Source organism: Sturnira hondurensis, unplaced genomic scaffold (genome assembly GCF_014824575.4).
Source record: "Sturnira hondurensis isolate 20B ecotype Veracruz unplaced genomic scaffold, ASM1482457v3 Scaffold0006413, whole genome shotgun sequence".
In the NCBI taxonomy this organism is placed as follows: domain Eukaryota; kingdom Metazoa; phylum Chordata; class Mammalia; order Chiroptera; family Phyllostomidae; genus Sturnira; species Sturnira hondurensis.
In genome coordinates this window covers 27872866-27887189 of record NW_028079044.1, presented here as the reverse complement: position 1 = coordinate 27887189, position 14324 = coordinate 27872866, and positions in this window count along the sequence as shown.

Here is a 14324-nt window from a genome sequence, read left to right as displayed (position 1 = left end):
CGAGATCTGACTATCTTTTCTTGCAAAAAGCTTTATTGTTTCCATTTGGTGCAATGCATGGGTGGGGAGCTCTAGGGTGGTTAAAAGGGTGCCCAGGGGTTTCAAGGAGAGTTACTCCCTGGCAAAAGCCAGACACCAGGGAAATGCAGAAGGGTCCCTCAAAACCTCTGGACTCCAAAGACTCCTAGTCGTGCTCGAGGGTGAGCCTTTCGGAAGAGATACTTGCCCAGCTTAGTCTCGGGGCCAGCAGCCTGTGGAGGTTACTCAGTTGCTGGTTGCCCATCTTCTTGATGAGTTTTACTTCCTCATCCAGGAAGTGGTTCACAGGAAGTCGAAGAGATGAGAGTCTGCATGGTAGAACCTAGGGCCCAATCCAGGTTCTTCTTCTCCTGAGTTTCACGTCACTCATTTTGGGTGACTTCAGCATATCCTGGAAGAGAATGTGGCCACTTTACTGGTTTTGCATCTTTAAGAGACACTCAGTGCCCTCCCACTTCTTCTCAGCCTACTCTGGGAAGAAGTGGCCCATATGTCCTTCAGAGCCACAGCATCCTGGTAGAAATAGAAGCCCAGAGAGAGGTGGGTGTGGGAGGCCCACACATGCAGGTTGACCAGGTGGTTGACGGCAGCCTCCACCTCGGTGGAAAAATTCTGATGAGTATAAGAGCTCATGGTTGTTTGACAATGAGGAGTTAAGGTCAAAAAACATGTTGGCTGGTCTCGGAGGCTGAGGATGGCGGAGGTTGATCCAAAGGTGGTGCCTGAAAAAGAGGCTGGGGGGTGGTAGGAGGCTAGAAGAAGGGGTTTCCGGTGAGTCTGTTCTATTCAAACCCTGTTAAAGCAAGAGACAGATCTGGGGGATGGCCAAGGGCACTGCCTGACTTTGGTTTTTAATGGATCACTCTTGGCCGACCTGCGGAAGAGCACAGATTATAAGAGAAGGGACAAGAATAACAGGGAGACCAGTGCGTACCTGCCATATTTTGAGAAGGAGATGATGGTAGTCTGAACTTGGGGCCTAGAGGTGGAGAGGGTATAAATATCTGTTGTTCTGCTACCTCTCCCACCCCTCCACTTTTAATTCAGAAGATTTAGGATGGGAACTAGGAATCTACATTTTTTTTAAAGTTCTATAGGTGAATCTGCCCTGGCTGGTGTGGCTTAGTGGATTGAGGGTCGGCCTATGAACCAAAGTGTCACCGGCTCAATTCCTAGTCAGGCCACATGCCTGGGGTGCAGGCCAGGTCCTCAGTAGGGGGCGCATGAGAGGCAACCACACATCGTTGTTTCCCTCTCTCTTCCCCCTTTCCCCTCTCTCTAAAAAAAAAAATAAAAAAAAAATAAAAGTTTTATAGGTGAATCTGAGGCATGGCCAGGTTTCAAAACCAGTGACTGAGGTGAGAAATCACACCCTCCTTTCTTCCCCTTGGACCTCAGCTGCTGCTGTTCTTTGCTCCTGTCTATCTCAGGCCTTCTGCCTGAGGCCTCTTCCTCAGGGCTCTGCTGTGCTTGTTTTTAACTTGTCTGTCCCTCCTGGTTGTTTTCTGTTATTCCCAACCTGCCAACCCTCAGGCAGCTGCCCACTCATGCCCTGGAGGTTGAACCCACATGGCACCTTGATCTGTCTTCCCCTGTGCCCTTTCCTTTTATCCTGACATTTCCCTGCCAGAATCTTTCCCAGTTCTGCTCTGCCTCCAGGCTAAAGTTCCATCCACCGGCCCCTTGTAGTCTGGTTCCAATCAATCATCCCACCTGTGGGAACATCCCATTGTACCTGCCCAAAGTCATCCTCAGGGGGCCTACATGATCTATTTGCCTCGAAGTTTTCATGTCTACCTCTTTCTTCGTACAATTTCATCAGCTGCTGGGATGATAGCTCTCTTTCCTTACCAAATCCTGCAAAGGCAGTGCACAAGTTTTTATGAAAAACATATTTTTAAAGATGTTTGAATGGTTAGTACATGCACATGGTTCAAAGTTCAAGAACTCAAAAAGGACACACATTTAAAAGTGACTTTCCTGATACCCGCCACAGCCAGCCCACAGTTCTGCACCCCAGTGACCCGCTCTGCCAGCTGCCTGTAAGCCCTTTCACAAGGATTCTGTCATCCACGGTGATGTGTGTGTTTGCATCTCATACTTATACATAACTTACAAAGAGCTCACATTTATAGACACATACACTTGCAAAAACATTCTTTTCTTTGTTTTACTAATGGTAGTCATATTCCATTATTCTGCTTTCATTTTTTTCACTCAATACATTCATATTGTTCCATACCAGTACACACAGAAATGACTTTCTGTTTCTGAAACCAAACTTTTATTTATTTCTTTTGTATCATCAAATGATCTCAATTTGGGGGTAGTATTTTTTTGTGGCAAAATATACATAACATGAAATTCACCATTTAAACCATATGTGTGTTCAGTGGCATTAAGTCCTTTCACGGTTTTGTGCAACCACCACCAACACCACCCATCTCCAGGCTTTTCCATGGTCTCAAACTAACCCTCCGCACCCGTCAAACACTGGCTCCCACCCCCTCCCTGCAGCCCCTGGCAACCACTACTCTCCTCTATGTCTCTAAGAATTTAACCACTCTAAGTACCTCATGGAGCTGCAATCACGTACTATTTGTCCTTTTGTGGCTGGCTTATTTCACTTAGCATAGTTCAAGGTTGGTTCGTCTGTGTTGTAGCATGTATGATTATCCCCACCTTTTTTTCCCTTTTAAAAAATATATTTGATTGTTTATGCCATTATAGTTGTTCTATTCCCCCCTTCATTCCCCTCCACCCTGCATACCCCCTTCCCCACCATTCCCTCCCTTTAGTTCATGTCCATGTGTCACAAGTTCTTTAGATTCTATATTTCCCCTACTATTCTTGCCCCTCCATCTATTTTCCACCTACTGTCTATGCTACTTATTTTCTGTACCTTCTCCCCCTTCTCCTCCTCCCACTCCCCTGTTGCTAACCCTCCATGTGATCTTCATTTCTATGGTTCCACTCCTCATCTAGCTGTCCTCTTAATTCGCTTTTGTTTTAGGTGTGGTTGTTAATAACTGTGAGTTTGCTGTCCTTTCACTGTTCATATTTTTCATCTTCTTTTTCTTAGATAAGTCCCTTTAACATTTCATATAATAAGGGCTTGGTGATGATGAACTCCTTGAATTTGATCTTATCTGAGAAGCACTTTATCTGTCCTTCCATTCTAAATGAAAGCTTTGCTGGATAGAGCAATCTTGGATGTAGGTCTTTGGACTTCATGACTTGGAGTACTTCTTTCCAGCTCCTTCTTGCCTGTAGGGTCTCTTTTGAGAAATCCGCTGACAGTCTGATGGGAACTCCTTTGTAGGTGACTGTCCTCTTATCTCTTGCTGCTTCTAGGATTCTCCCCTTCATTTTAATCTTGGCTAATGTAATTATGATGTGCCTTGGTGTGTTCCTTCTTGGGTCCACCTTCTTTGGGACTCTTTGAGCTTCCTGGATTTCCTGGAAGTCTATTTCCTTTGCCAGCTTGGGGAAGTTCTCCTTTATTATTTGTTCAAATAAGTTTTCCACTTGTTGCTGTTCCTCTTCCCCTTCTGGTACCCCTACAATTTGGATGTTGGAACGTTTAAAGATGTCCTGGAGGTTCCTAAGCCTCTCCTCATTTTTTTGAATTCTTGTTACTTCACATTTTTCTTTTTGGTCATTTTTTTTCTTCCTTCTGGTCCACTCCCTTGATTTGAGTCCCTGTTTCCTTTCCATCACTATTGGTTTCCTGTGCATTTCCTTTCATTTCAATTAGTTTAGCCTTCAAATGTTCCTCTAATTTGTGACTAAAATCAACCAGTTCTGTGAGCATCCTGATCACCAGTATTTTGAACTGTGCATCTGAGTGATTCACTATTTCTTGGTCACTTAGAGTTATTGGCCCTGGGGCTTTGGGTTCTTGAGCCCTGTTTTGGTCTGTTCTTGCCTGTTGCCTATGAGGAGCAGAGCCCTAGGTGTTCGCCAGGGTGGGGCAACTCAGTCACTGGGTTGTGACGCAGTATGTGGGGGTGGGGTCAAAAGGGAGCAATGGCGGCCCCCTCTGCTTCTTCCCGCTGCTGGGGCCTGAGCGGTCTGTCTCACTGCTCGATCCTTCGCTGGTTTATCTGCGTGAGAATGTGTGACCGGGGTCAGCCTGCCGCCTTGCCCCACACCTGGGATCCACCCACGGCTGTCTGTGCGCCTGGGTCGGGGGATCTTTCCTGCCCGACCCTGCTCTGCTGCTGGCTCCACCCCTCTTACCGGTCTGGCCAAATGGTTAGTTGTTGTCAGACTTCTGTATAGTTCAAATTTCTGTGTTCTGGCTGCATTTTTGTTGCTAAAACTTTGTTGTCTTTAAACTTGGTTGTGCAAGAAGGCACAGTGTTTCCACCTATGCCTCCATCTTGGGGGGAAGGCCTATTCCCACCTCTTTAAGGGCTGAATAATACTCCATTGTATGTCTATATCACATTTTGTTTATTCATTCTTCTGGCTGTGGATGCTGGTTGCTTCCTTTTTTTGGGCTACTGTGAATAATGCTGCTATGAAGATAGATGTATAAGTATTGGTTTGAGTTCTTGCTTCAAATCTTCTGGCTATATATTCAGAAATGGAGTTGCCAGATCACATGGCAATTTTAAGTTTGATTTTTGAGGAGCTGCCATACTGTTTTCCACCACAACTTACTCTTTCACATGGCAGCTTTACATTCTATTGCATGGATATACCACTCTTTTTAAAAACCAATCCTATGTTGATGGATATTAAGAATGTTTCCAGGCTCTTGCTATAAAAATATTGTACTAAAATTTTTTGGAATTTTTAAAATAGTTTAATGTATTTTAATAGCAAACTTACAGAAACAGTACAGAAGGTAGACATTAAAAATGTTCTTGCATGTAGGACAACTCAGTTAGAAAAGTATAATGGATGGATGGAATACACTGAATGATAAAAACGCTACACACTCCATTTAGTAGTCATCAGTAAAAAATTTACTTGTTTTTAAAACAGTCCAAATGCTGGCATCGTCCGGAAACATCTAACAGGTTTATAACTCTGTTATGAAGTTGAACTGCTGAAACTTGTTCAATGAAACACCTCGACTTGCATTTATGCCCTATGTCCCTGCATTTATATTTTAAAATTCACAGACAAATGAAAATGGAAAAACTGCCAAGACCTGGTTTCTGTTCCCTATTTTCCACTTGCAGTATTATGCTTAGATACATTTTGGCCCCAGGGGAAAAATATTGAACATTCAGAAGTAACAATAACAGGAAGAAGAGACTTTTTTAAAAGAATGAAATGATTCCCATCATACTGAATTCTTAAGCACGTTCTCCACATATGGGGCTTGCTAGCTGGATGTCTTTGGGCATAATTGTTACACGTCTGGCACGGACAGCACACTGGTTGGTGTCTTCAAAAAAGGCCAACCAGGTAGGTCTCACTTGCCACCTGCAAAGCACCAATAGCTGTGCTCTGAATGCACAGATCTGTTTGAAGTCCCGAGCAATTTCTCACACCAGGCGCTGGAAGGGAAGTTTGCGAATCAGAAGTTCAGTGGACTTTTGAACACATCTAATTTCACGAAGTGCCACGGGTGCTAGACCCATCACAGTGAGATTTCTTCATCGGTCTAGTAGTGGGCGCACTCTTGTGAGCAGCTTTGGTTTGTAAGAGCCTTGGCACAGGGGCCTCTTTACTGACTCCCCTTCTCCTTTAGCGGCAGCTCAGGAGGTGGCACCGGGTTTAGAGAGTGAGGGCGCAGATGTGGCTGCAAACAATGAATTCCTTGGAAATTTTTGCTTGTCTACACGGAGAGGTATATCTATGGGAGAAATTCTTAATACCATTGTTATGTCAGAACATATGTTTTTCGAAAATAGATTTTATTGTTGGAACAGTTTTAGGTTCACAGCAAAATTGAATGATGATGTAGAGATTGCTCATGTGCCTCCTGTCCCCACACACGCACAGCCCCTTCCCCCACCATCCGCATCCCCCATGAGAGGAGTACATTGGTTACAACCGATGAACCTACATGGACACATCAGTCACCCGAAGTTCGTAGTTTGAGTTCAGTTTCTCTCTCAGTGTTGGTTTTGATAAATGTATAATGACAAGTATGTACCACTATAGTACAGTACAAAGTATTTTCATGGCCTCCCAAATTCTCTTGGTTCCACCTATTCACTCCTCTCTCCTGCTAGCCCCTGGCAACACTGATCTTTTCACTGTTTCCATAGTTTGTCTTTTCCAGAATGTCATATAATTAAAATCATGCAGTACATAGCCTTTTTGGGTTGGTTTCTTTCACTTAGTAATGCATTTGAGGCTCCTTCATGTGTTTGCATGGCTTGCTAATTCATTTATTTTTAGTGCTGATAATATCCCATTGTTTGGACACAGCACAGTTTATTTATTCATCCAGTTATGGAAGAACATCTTGGTTAATTCCAAGTTTGGGCAATTATGAATAAAGCTGCTATGCACATTTATGTGCAGGTTTTTGGATGGGCATAAGTTTTCAACTCCTTTGGTTAAATACCAAATATGATGAAAGTGTGTTTATTTTTGTAAAAAAAAAAGTGGAACTATCAGCAATGTGTGAGAGTTCTTATGTAGGTGCTGTAGTTCAGGTCACATTTTACTGTCTTTGGGAAATGCCTAGGTGACCACTGAGAACCCTCTGCCCTTGCTGGTCAGAGCACTTATCTTTTCACCATGTGAACTCTTGGGAATTTTATTTTCAACTTTCTGGTTATTATTTTTTGGCCACACCTTGTGAAATTTCATTGTATACCTGAATAACCCAGCACTCATCGAAGACTCAAGCAGGCTCACGGAGATATTTTGCATCTTGTCTACATAGCTCCCTCCGGTCCAGATGTTTGGTCCACAATTTTCAGCTGCTTTGATCTCCCCAAACTCTTATGTCTGTTTATTTCAGTGAGGCCACCAGGCTCCGTTTGACTCCCTCTGTCTGTACCTGTGACCACAAAATTGCCTCTAGGCACAAAGCTGGGTTAAGTCGAGTCCAGTTTGTTTCTGTCTCTCAGGGATCACTGTCCCGTGTTCCTGTTGTCCACGTCTGAACACGGTGGTTTCATATACTTTCTTCAGTTTTCTGACCAGGGAAGGTTGAGGCCTGTCTTTCTCACTCCATCATGATTGGCGGCAGCTTTTTGCTTTGGCATTTGAACTACAGCCCCTTGTGTGTATTTATTTTATTGGTTGCTCTAGGGATCACACTGTGCATCTTAATTTATCACTTCATTTTCAGACTTTGTACTCAGTCACTTCAAGAAAGAGGTAGAAAGTTGGTAATAGTATAATTGCATTTCTTCACCCTCTTTGTCATCTTTACCATATATATTACATCTACATGCTTTTTTGAGATACAAATCACATACCACAATATTCACCCTTTAAAAATACGTAATTCAGGGGTGTTTTAGAATTGTGTTTTAAAAGTTGTGTGCCTACCACGCTCTAATTCCGGGACATTTGCATTGCTTTGCATGGAAAGCGTGTACTCACTAGGACTCGCTGTCCATCTCTGTTTCCCCCAGCCCCTGGCAGCACTTTTAGATTTTTTTGTCTGTATGGATTTGCCTATTCTAGACACATCATATACATGGAATAATATAATAGCGATATGCATTTTAAACCTAATCATATTGTGTTATAATTTTTGCTTTTAGTAGTCAAATGACTTTTCCATACATTAAGAGAAGAAAAATACACCGTTTCATAGTCACCCATATACCACCGCCCTTGGCATCCTCGTTCTTTCCTGCAGATCCGAGTTACCATATGGTGTGATTTCCTCGTATTCCGAAGAGCTTCTTTAGCATTTCTTGTAACTTTCTCTTCCTTGTTTAAGATCTTGTGCCAAACAGGCACCAAGGAAGTTTCTGTCATGTAGCAATTCCATTACTCGATGAATTGAGATTTTCAAGGAATTTACCCATTTTATGTAAGTTATCCAACTTACTGGCATAAAGTTATTGATATTACTTCCTAATATATGTTTTTAAATTTTTATTTTATTGATTATGCTATTACAGTTCTGATTTCAACTCCCCCTTTGCTCCCCTCCAGCCAGCAACCCCACCCCCTCAGACAATCCCCCCACTTTTGTTCATGTTCACAGGTCATGCGTGTGAATTCTTTGGCTACTCCCTTTCCTATACTGACTACATCCCCATGGCTATTCTGTAATTACCTATTTGCACTTTTTGGGAAAAATTTTATTTATTTATCTTTTGAGAGAAGGGTAGGGAGGGAGAAAGAAAGGGAGAGAAACATCATGTGTGGTTGCCTCTTATGCACCCCTCACTGGGGACCTGGCCTATAACCCAGTCATGTGTCCCCAATGGGAACTGAACTGGTGACCCCTTTGTTCAAAGGCCGGCACTCAGTCCACTGAGCCACACCAGCCAGGGCCTATTTGCACTTCTTAATTCTCTCACCTCTCACCCATTCTTCCACAGCCCCCTCCCATCTCTTTATACTTTAACCTTTGGCATTTTAATTATGATGTATCTTGGGGTGGACCTCTTTTTGTCCATTTCGTTTGGAACTCTCTCTGCTTCCTGGATTTGCATGTCTATTTCCTTCACTAAATTAGGGAAGTTTTCCTTCATTATTTTTTCGAATAGATTTCCAATTTCATGCCTTCCTCTTCTTCTGGCACCCCTATGAAGTGAATGTTGGGTTGCTTAAGTTGTCCCACAGGCTGCTTTCACTATCTCCATTTTTTTTTTATTCTTTTTTCTTCATGTTGTTCTGATTGGTTGTTTTTTACTTCCTTGTGTTCCAAATTTTTGATTTGATTCTCAGCTTCATCTACTCTACTGTTGTTTCTATGTTCTTTATTTCAATTAGTGTATCCTTTGTTTCTGACTGGATCTTTTTTATGCTGTTGAGGTCCTCACTAAGTTCTTTGAGCATCCTTATAACCAGTGTTTTGAACTCTGCATCTGATCGAATGCTTATCTCTGTTTCATTCAGCTCTTTTCCTGCGGTTTTGATCTGTTCTTTCATTTGGGTGGTATGTCTTTGTCTCCCCATTTCAACAGCCTTCCCATGTTTGTTCCTATGTATTAGGTAGAGCTGCTTTGACTCCATGTCTTGGTAGTGTGGCCTAATGTAGTAGGTGTCTTGCAGGGTCCACTGGCACAGCCTCCCCTATCACCCAAGCTGGGTACTCAGGGTGCACCCTTCACGTGGGCTGAGTACACCCTTCTCTTGTAGTTGAATCTTGGCTGCTTTTGGCAGGTCAATGGGAGTGATTTACCCAGTCCAATCAGCTTCAAGGATTTGTTGTGACCACTCACCCCCAACCACCACCCTCTGTGGAGGATCACCTGTGAAGCAGCAGGGTGGAGGTGCTCCGACATGGTCTGTAGCTGTCCACTGGGTATACTGGCCCTGGGTTTTTCCAGCTGATACAGGACAAGATGAGCCCCAACCTGTGTTTTGCCCAGGGCCATCCTGCCTGAATTATAAAACAATCTGAGATGGCACTACTTGTGCTGGGCTTGGAGATTTCCAGGGGAAGCTGAGCTGTGGAGCTGCTGGTTCTGGGTCTGGGGCTCACTGAGGCCAGCTGCTGCTTATTTGAGAGGATTTAGGAAGTAGTAAAGCTGAGCCAGGACCAGCCATTCATATGGAAAAGCAGTTTGTGTGGGCCATAACTTGGGTGGGGCAGAGTCTCTGGGTATCTCCAAGGCGAGTCAAATGGTGTCAGCCAGGTTGATGAAGTCTCAGATATGGCACCAGTCTGCTGGCTCTTTGGGGGAGGGAACCAGAAAAGGGACAATGGCTTCTGCTCACCTGGATGCCAGATACCCCAGCCTCCCCCTACACACTACTGGTGCCCCTCAAGCTGCCACCCCAGTGCTAGAGCCCAGAGGGAGTGAGTCTGAGTTGTTGAATCTGTGTGTGGGTTTTTAAAGAGGAACTGCTTGGGGCTCCAGAAATTTCTTCTACCAACTAAATCCTTGCTGGGTTTTGCAGTCAGAAGTTGTGATGAGCTATCTTCCTGGCAGTGGAACCCTGCACTGGGGGCCTGGTGTGGGGATGGGGGGCCTGGTGTGGGGCTGGGACTCCTCAATTCCGAGACATCCCTCCCAAATTTTTGTCCACCACATGTAGGTGAGAGACTAGTCTGTTACATGCCTACACCCTTCCTACTAATCTGGATGGATGCGGTGTCTTTAATTCTGTAGTTAGACTTCCAGTCAACTCAATTTCTGTCGGTTCTGAGCAATGGTTATTTTACATTTTTATTGTAATTTTGTTGTGGTTGTGCAAAGAGGCGAGCCATGCCTACCTATGCCGCCCTCATATACTTTTAATGTTGTGTTTTCTGTAGAGATATATCCCCTCTTTTGATCCCGATACTGGTAATTTGTGTTCTCTCTATTTTTCTTTTGATTAGGTTTGCTAGGGGTTTATTAGTTACAATCTCTTCAAAGAACAAATTTTTGGCTCTGTTAATTTTCCATATTATCTGTTTTTCTATGTCACGGGTCTCTCTTGTACCTTTATTTGCTCATCTTCCTACTTATTGTAGATTTAATTTGCCTTTTTCTATCCTTTAGGTTTCAAGTTATGTCACTGATTTTTCAACCCTTCTTCTTCTTTCATATAAACATTTAATGTTATAACTTTACCTTTCATTGTGGCTGTAGTTGCCACCCACACTTTTTTTTATTCTCACCCAAGGACATTGTTTCATTTTGAGGGGAGAGAGAGAGAGACAGACAGACAGACATTGATTGGTTGCCTTCTCATACATGCCCAACCAGGGATCCAACCCATGACCTTTTGGTCTATGGGATGATGCTATGATGCTCCAACCAACTGCGCCACACTGGCCAGGGCCACAGTGTTATATGTTGTATTTTTAGTATCATCCTGTTTAAAATATGTTTTAATTTTTTCCCATGGTTTATTTACAAATATATTGTTTAATTTTCAAAAGTTTGGAGCTTTTCTAGCTATCAGCGAGATCTCTCCATTCAAGCATTCCCACTGGACGGGCTGTCATCCCTACAATATTCAGTCTATGAACAGCCATGTAGACCTTGTCTTGCATGGGTGCAGTCCAACTGTACCCATGTCCAACTGTGGTAGGCTGCCTCCTAAGATGGTACTCAGTTGTCTCCCACTCCCTAATTTTCATACCCTATATAATCCTCTCCCCTTGAGTAAGGGCTGGACCTAGTGACTTGCTTCCAACCAATTGAATGCAACAGAAGTAGTGGCATGTCCTTTCTGTGATATGTCTTGATTTCTGTCTTGCAAGGAACTGAGATTAACCTCAGACCAACCTCAGATCATCCAGCCAACTGACTGAGGCCCTCGGTCCAATAGGCTTCAAGGGACCGAAACTTGCCTACAACCAGGTACTTAAATTTGGAAGAGGATCCTCCTCAGTTAAGCCTCCAGGTGGGAGCCCCCAATGCTGGCTAATTGCAGCCTTAAGAGGGAGGGGGCCCATGAATGGATTTCTGAGCCACAGAAACTATAAGATAATAAATGTGTGTCGATTTAAGCTGCCAAGTGTTGGGGCTCAGTAGCAATAGATAACAAATACATCAACCCTTGGCCAAAAAGGTGCAACAAATCTGTCTATGTGCTCTGGTGCCTCTCCTCTGTGCAGCTGCCTCTTCTCGGGTTCTCTGCCCTGGAAATTCTAAGGTCCAGGACTGAGTTATAAACTTACTTGTACCCTCCACAGAGCCTAACTGAATGCCACATTTCTAGGGTGCATTTCTATAGTATTTATTTATTCAGTATTTTTTAGCAGGTTTTCCAACTTGAACTGCCCCTCCTGCAGCTTTGATGGGAGGGCACATCTGAATGAGAAGTAGTGAGACTATTCAATGTCCCCAAGTTCAAGACCTAGGCCTTCATGGATTCCCCTCTCTCCTTTTCTCCTCCCCCAACCAGAGCTCATCTGCACACAGTCATTCTTTTCATTTCCAGACCTGTATGTGTGAAATGCCATCCTGCAGGTGTGAAATCTGCTCTTCCCAGTGCCGCTGCGGGGCTGGACGACCCACCCGGCTGTGCAGGGAAATAGGCTCCCTGTGGGGTAAACTTTAAGTAATAGGAAGGAGGAGGTGGGAATGAGCTGGGCAGCCCAGTTCCTTTCTTCCCTCTGTAGGCTTTTCCGAGGTGCAGTTCTTCTGGGCAGCCCTCCTATAAACACCCCGCAGCCCCAGATGAACCTGCTGAATGACTGGCTACACTTTCTGTGACTCATTGGAAAGGACTAGCCAGCGCAGTAATGACTCTCACCTGCTTGCTTTTTTACATCTTTCTTTACCTGACTTCTACTTTTTTCACCCTCCCCTCCTCCTGGACTTGCTCTTCTCAAAGAAATCATCCATCCCTTAATTCTGGCCTCAGGTTCATCTTTCTAGAGAACCTGGGCACTTATAGTTTGGTTTTTAGTGTCTCAACAAACAATTTCTCAGGATAGTTTAGCACAGCAAATAGAAACATGACTACCCTTTGGTAATTCACAATTTCACATATTGTCTTGCGTCATGTTCTGTCATGTTTTGAGCATCTTTCCCCAGTTTCTCAAACTTTATGCTAATGGTGGTGAGTGTTAAAACTGGCAGATTGAAGAAAGAATCAATTTGGAAGAAATGTGACTGAATATGGAGTTGGTAGTTTGCCGCTATAGTTCCTTTTGACTAGCTGGAGGGAGCTAAAATGTATTTTTTTTAAATAGGCAATGCAAAAAGTTACTAATAAGGGCCAGGAGAAGATCTTGCCTGCATCCCACCTCACTGTTCTGCCACGGCTCACTTCCCTTCAGTTCAGCGAAAATGTCTGGGAGTTTGTTCAAAGAGCAAAGTTTGTTCACAGACAGACAGGCACGGGTCCGTTCCTTCTCTAGCAAGTACTGATTTTCAACAGCACACTGGGCAGAAGTAGGAACTCAGAAATGTTATGGGTTTTTTCCCCTTAAACAAATGGGAACTTAGAAGTTGCAATAAAATAATTGCCTGTGCGTGTCTTTGTCTCTCCTGCCACAATACTGCATGCTGTCAGATGACATTGTTTCTTCCTCAGCCTCTGTCTTCATGTAAATTAAGTGCAACTGTTGTTCCTTTTGGCCTCAAAGCTGGGTAAGCATAGCCAGACCCAAAAAGTTATAAATAAAAGCAGACCCTAGACACTGAGAAAAGTGAGTCTCTTCTGATGCCTCACATGATTTCAGAACAGGAAAGTACTGACTCTCCCCTTAGCGTGGGGTTGAAGAGCGTGTGTCGGAGAGGGCAGCCATTGTCTAGTTCCTTTGCAACTCTCAAGTGTATTCGCTGTGCCTCCCTCATGGTTTAATGGGGCTCCCCTGCACCAGGAGGTGCCCTGGGGTGTCCTGGCAATCAAGTGACTGCGTGGTGGCTGTTAAAAGGGCCTGAGTCCCTTATGCCAGAAACATTATGGACCGTGGAAGAGAGGCCCCTAATTGAGTTTGGGGTGGGTTTGGATTGAGGTAAAACTAAGAGGACGCCTTCCTGGAGTTTGACAGCATTGAGCTAATTCTTGAAGGCTAAGGGGAGCTAGCTATACAAATCAGTGGGATGAAGGAGTTCTAGGAATCAAAAAAGATGCTCAAGAATAAGTTTTGTCTTTAGTAATGACGTGTGACACATAATCATTCTTTGGAATATTGAGTTTTATGCCTCAGAGACACTCTCTTTGGATAGTAACAGAGATGTACACATAACAGGAATAAAATATAAGACAATATGTATTACTTCAGGTAAATAAATAGATAAGATAAATAAGATTACTCTCTTTTCTCATGTTATTGTCTTCTAGATAATTTTCTACTCAATTAGCCCCCTCTCAATCTACAAACATGTTTGGGTCATCCCTATTCAGAGAGAAATCCTCTTCCATCAGGTAGAGGTTGAGATTGAACAGGAAACCCAGCCCTAACGGACTGAACTGAACAGGGAATTGATGGAGGCTGCTGAAGATCTAGGGTCCGCCTAGCCACAGGAGCTAGTCCGATGCAGTGGCTCAGACAATGTCAGCAGGGCCTGGTTTCTCTCCACCTCATCGCTCTGACTTCTGCTGCACTGGTTGCACTCTCTGCTCGGCCCCACCTTATGGGGGCAAGTGACGGCAGAGCTCAGGAGGGTTTTGAAGTCCTAATCCTCCTCTCCAAAAAGGAGTGCCTGCTTCCCGACAGTTCCGGTGAGAGTCCCAGAACTGTGTCTGCATGCCTTAGATTTTAAAGGGCTTGGATAATGTCCTCA